We start from the raw sequence: 5,767 nt of genomic DNA, 5'->3' as shown, positions 1-5,767 counted from the left end.
ATTTTTTTATGCCAGACCACGCGGAGCTTGTGTAGAAAGCCTCGGATTCCAGTGTTGCAATATGTTGAAAGACAATATGCTGCTGGCCAAGTAGATGTATACAAATGACTCCATTGGAAGTAGATAGGTAGATGATGACATTTTTGCTTTTGGTGGCGGCATTCAGAGCCTCGTTGGCCGGGTTCGCCGTAGTGTTTCGAACCCGTTACCAGCTCCCACCACGGGGAGGAGAGGTTGAATGCCGCAGTTGTTGGGAGCCAATGAATCCGAGGTCGTGATGGGGGTCCGGGGACAGGCAGAAGGTCGAAGTCAGAAAGGGAAATACCGAAGGTCTCATAGAGCGTGGAGATGTTTAAGAAGGACCTCTATGAGGTCCTTCGGCATGGCGGTGGATGTGTTCGCGGGGGTGTGCACGATGCCGATGATGGTGGTGATGAGACGGATGGAATCGTCTTCGGTGAGACGCCGGTGGTAGTGGGTGATGATGAACCTCACGCAGTTGAGGCCTTCGTCCTGCAGGCACAAACGGTCCTGCAGGACATCGCAGATGAGGTTAACGGCCCCCGTCAAATAGCCGGGGACCCGGTGGCAAGTGCGTAGTTCCTTCCGGAGGACGTCGAACGCCCCCGGAAGGCGTGATACCAGGCGTCGGTAATGCAGTACCATTAATATTGGTACTGCATCGGGTGACGGTAAGCGCCCGAGGATGGCGGCAGCGAAGTAGGCGAGGAGACTCATTGTCGAGCGAGGGCGTCAGCGAGACAAGTTGAAGGGGTAAACTGATCCTCCTCGTCTATGCTGTATATACCCTCCTCATCGTACATGCTGAAACGGTATTTCGTAACTTCACCATTTTGGGTGGGTAACAGTCCAATTGAATTATGAGAACATAATTACGGGCAAAAAGTGTTATTTCTTGACTCGCGTGGTGGGTTAAGGCAAGAGGGTGTGTAGATATAGGTAATGTCCACGTAACTGTACTTGATTATGCCAGTGGTTAGTGGAAATTTAGGATATGTGTAGAATGTCTTCTAACGTATCGTTGTGCACATCGTTTTTCAGAGTCATTGTCGCTTCAGTATAGAGCATTTCTTTCGACACGAAGGTCGTAATTAAGTATATTTATCGCTCATTAGCGACAACAATCATTACCGTTCGTACAACTGTGCTTGATATGCAACTCTCTACTCAAAGAATTTCAAGTAAAAATGAACTGATCAAGTCATTATTACCAATATAGACTAAGCTAGATAAACACGCAAAAAGCGTACGCCAATTTCGGCCGCAGCGCGGCGCTCTCTGATGGGACACAATAGTGACGTCCTGCGACGAAGATGAAATGCGTGGCGCGCGCGTCAGGAAACCTTGAATCAACTTTGAAAAAAAAAAATGAAAGGGAAGAAAGGTTAGTCCGGCATAGGCCGACTTGCTATTCCTTAAAATAAGAAGAAAGAAAAAGTTTCATCGCTATCCCATCGCTGGTGGTGATGCGGTGAATGAAATAATGAGTCCCTTCACAATCAGGGTTTTATTATGCTGTACATATCTTGAGGAATTTACCGATAACGGCTTTTTTATATCTCAGCAATTTTCCTGTAAGATGCCCTATTTCGAATGCTTTTTTTCCTTCAGCACTCCGTGCTCAACACTCAAAATTAGCCTGTTACAGTGCTGCTGTCTTCTTTACAATCCATTATGTTGAAGGGCAGCTCCCTTCCTACAAACTAACCAATCCCAACACAACGACACATCGATCCTAAGCAAGCTCTGTTCACTTGCAAGTATTTTTTTTTCTCGAACGTATATTATTTTGTAAATACTAGAGGAATTGCTGACTGATGGACATCCCGAAATGCAAACCGCACTCCTAGTCGATAATATATTTGTTCAAATGAAACAGGAAAGAGCAATCTCTCCTGGTGACCAATATTGAAGATTCTTAAATGTGTCCTGTAGTGAAGACTAATGTACTCTACAGTTACATTACTGTTGCTACATTACTCTAAGTACTTGAGCTTATAAATCATAGGCGCATTCCACATCCTGTATCTGCAGGCTGTCCCGCCCATACAAGTGCAAGTGCCATTCAGTTTAATCCGGGTGCCATCTGAAATAATTCACGTGATATAAATTCAATCCGTGTGCCATCTGAATTAATCCTTGGCGTTTCTAAGCACTATAACCATGAATTCACATCAGGGACATCCCTGTAGAGTATTCTAGTGGAAAGAAACGTAGAAAAAAAGACTTGCTGATGGGACAAAGTTCTGACGTGTCTTATGTTGAACATTCGCGCAAAGTCGAGGTATTGGGAGATCGAGTGGGAGCATAGCAGACGACACCACTGGTGCTGTCGTCTGCTACAAAATATCTTCTCACTGAGCCACAGGATATTCCGCGTAGTTAGAAGAGCACGAAAAGCAACGACTCACATAGCAGACGACACCCACTGGTGTTGTCGTCTGCTACAGAATATCTTCTGACTGAACTGCAGGATATACCGCGCGGTTAGAAGAGCATGAAAAGGCATGGCTCACATAGCAGACGACAGCATTGGTCCTGTCGTCTGAGGGATGTCATTGGCACTTCCGTGGGACTGCTTGGGTCCTTCAGCGAGACTGACATAGCTCCTGTTCTTCCGTTTTAGGAGCGATGCAGTGTTGTTTTTGTCATGCTACGCAACGTGCAAAGCAAAAAGAGAGAAGTAATATCAGTGGTTGATATATTAAACCGGATAATGCTTTATTGTTACGCGGACACCCCGTTGGAGTTATCACGGAAATATTGGCGCATTATGGGCAAAATGGGCTTGCCAATATCGGCAGCCCATGTTGGTCCAGTATGGAGCCTGGTTGCGCTCCCCATATATTGGTCCCATATCGGCAGCTCATACTGGACCAACATTGGTAATTTGGCACATCCATATGGGTCCAATACTGGACCAATATTCGCGTCTTGTTTGGGCAGTGGCGATGTGCCTTCCAGGGAAAAGATTAAAAGAAACAGAAAACGCAACACAAGATAAAGGCAGTTCCGATAGAGTCACCTGGTACGTTTGTTTCTGTTTTGTTTCAACAAGTTAAAGCCAATCTTCAACACACGAAGCGGAACTGTGCTCCTTCACCCTCTCACATTGGGGGTGAAGAAAAGACGCTTCTCCGAAAATGCGCAATGAACAAAAGAAAGAAAAAGTTGTGTTCCTTCATGAATTTTTTGTGGACGGTCTATCGAACGAATTCTGCTTCTGAAAACGGCTCTGGCATCAGGTGACCGAAATGACTAGACGTTCTCATTGGGACAATTCCATATCTTTTATAATTAAAAAGTTAATTATTGAAAGTTAATTAAGACAATGACTTAAGAGTTTGCTAATGCCCTCCTAAGGAGTGCCTTTCAGCATATGCTATATTGCAATTGATTTCATTTCTCAAAAGCCTATATATATATTTAAAAAATATGTTCGCATTTTGCTGGGACACCCTGTATGTATTTGCTTTTATTACTTTACATCAAGTATCCCAAATACTCAACTTGGACTCCAGATAAAACCGTGATGTGCCAAAAGGAAGTTTTGTGCCTTGAAGCACCCTTGAAAAAGAAACTAAATCACTGTTGACAGTCTCCAAATGTTGACAAGAATGTAGTTTCTTAAAATGTTGTTCTGCAACCAGAATGCAAAGATACGCACCCATTATCAGACAGCGACCGATAGCGCGATAAGTTTTGCAATATCAAGGCCGCAATTGCAAGTACGATTCAATTGCTTCCTCTATTGGCAATTAACAATCGCATTTAGCTGGGACATCCTGTATGTGCCTCCCATGACTGAGATGATTCCGCGGTCTAAACTCAACACGAAGTACGTATAAGAGAAATGCAAAACAGATATACCGATAGACTGTGTTAGTGCTTAGATTAAATGGACACACACACAGATACATCGAATCCCCTTCACCTTTATTGGTTGTTCAAAAACGCAGTGGTTACAGTGTTTTTGCACCAGAGAACAGACTTCTGGTATACATGTGGAGTCCGTTGATTCAGGGATCCCAACTTGATTGACGACTTTGGCGTTTGGCGTCCATTTTCCTGCCAGACAAGGCACGTGCTGACGACGTAATATCCGATGACTGTTCCACATATATTACATACTGGGAAAGTCGTATCCTGTTTGAAAGCCCCAACAACTTGTCTCTTACACGTATTGCGTGATTGCTACAACAAAGCGTTTCGCTGGACGATGTCTCCTGTTCTATGTCCGAGTTTTGCAGATGAAAGTCTCTCCTGGGCGCATTCTTCTGTGTTGCCAACCGTTCCACGACATGTTTCGCGAGGACATCTTTGTCAATATTCCTAGTGAAAATAAGGAGGATGGGAGGGACGTTTTACTTTAGGGAGCCGTTATAACGTATTCTGAAGAGGTGACGAAACAAGAGGAGTATCTTCTGTGTCGCTTCTTGGTCTCTGGTTCAACTGGAATTCTTGCAGATGAAATTCTCCTGGATACGTTCTTTGGCCTCAACTTCCGTTCCAATTCCGTGGCATGTTCTGCGTCGACGTCATTTCTGCGTTCCCTGGGAAGTGTCTATCATAATCATATTTTCGGGCACCACGTACCATGTATTCTCAAGAACTGACAGAATAGATAGCGCTCTTTTGATCTCTGTTTCAGTGTCTGAATCTCCAACGACTGTATTGACGAGACGAATAGTTCATGAGCCTTCACAACATAGATGACAACTCCGAAGGCTTTGACGAGGACGATTCCATGACATGTTCTGTGTCGACGTCTTTTCCGCGTTCATGGCGAAGTGTCTATCATAATCCTATTTCCGTGCACCACCATGTCTTCTGAAGAACTGATATAATACATAGTGTTCCTTTGGTTTCTGTGTCTGAATTTCCAATGACTGTATCGACGAGAGGAATAGTTCATGAGCCTTCACAACATAGATGACGACTCCGAAGGCTTTGACGAGGACGATTCCATGACATGTTCTGTGTCGACGTCTTTTCAGATTTCATGGCGAAGTGTCTATCTTAATCCTATTTCCGTGCACCACCATGTCTTCTAAAGAACTGACATAATAGATAGTGTTCCTTTGGTCTCAGTTTCTGTGTCTGAATCTCCAACGACTGTATCGACGAGAGGAATATTCCATGAGCCTTCACAACGTAGATGACAACTTCAAAGACTTCGACGAGGACAACTTTTCAATTTTCTCTGGCCCACGACCCAATCCGCCTGCGCAGAGTCTTCTTTTATAATATCTGCGCAGGTGGTAAAGACGTTCCATTTTCTGCTCCAACGTGGATGGCGAAGATGCAACTTTTTATGCCATACCACGCGGAGCTTGTGTAGATGACCTCGGATTCCAGTGTTGCAATATGTTGAAAGACAATATATGCTGCTAGCGACGTAGACGTATACAGTTGACTTTGATCAGTAGTAGCGTAGATGTACACATATTTTGCTCCATTGGGAGTAGATAGGTAGATGATGACATTTTTGCTTTCGGTGGCGGCATTCAGAGCCTCGTTGGCCGGGTTCGCCGTGGTGTTTCGAACCCGTTACCAGCTCCCACCACGGGGAGGAGAGGTTGAATGCCGCAGTTGTTGGGAGCCAATGAATCCGAGGTCGTGATGGGGTCCGGGGACAGGCAGAAGGTCGAAGTCAGAAAGGGAAATCCAGAAGGCCTCATAGAGCGTGGAGATGTTTAAGAAGGACCTCTATGAGGTCCTTCGGCATGGCGGTGGATGTGTTCGC

This window comes from Ornithodoros turicata, chromosome 1 (assembly GCF_037126465.1).
Source record: "Ornithodoros turicata isolate Travis chromosome 1, ASM3712646v1, whole genome shotgun sequence".
Taxonomy (NCBI): Eukaryota; Metazoa; Arthropoda; class Arachnida; order Ixodida; family Argasidae; genus Ornithodoros; species Ornithodoros turicata.
The sequence above is the reverse complement of the archived record's forward strand: the minus strand, read 5'-3'. Positions refer to the sequence as shown.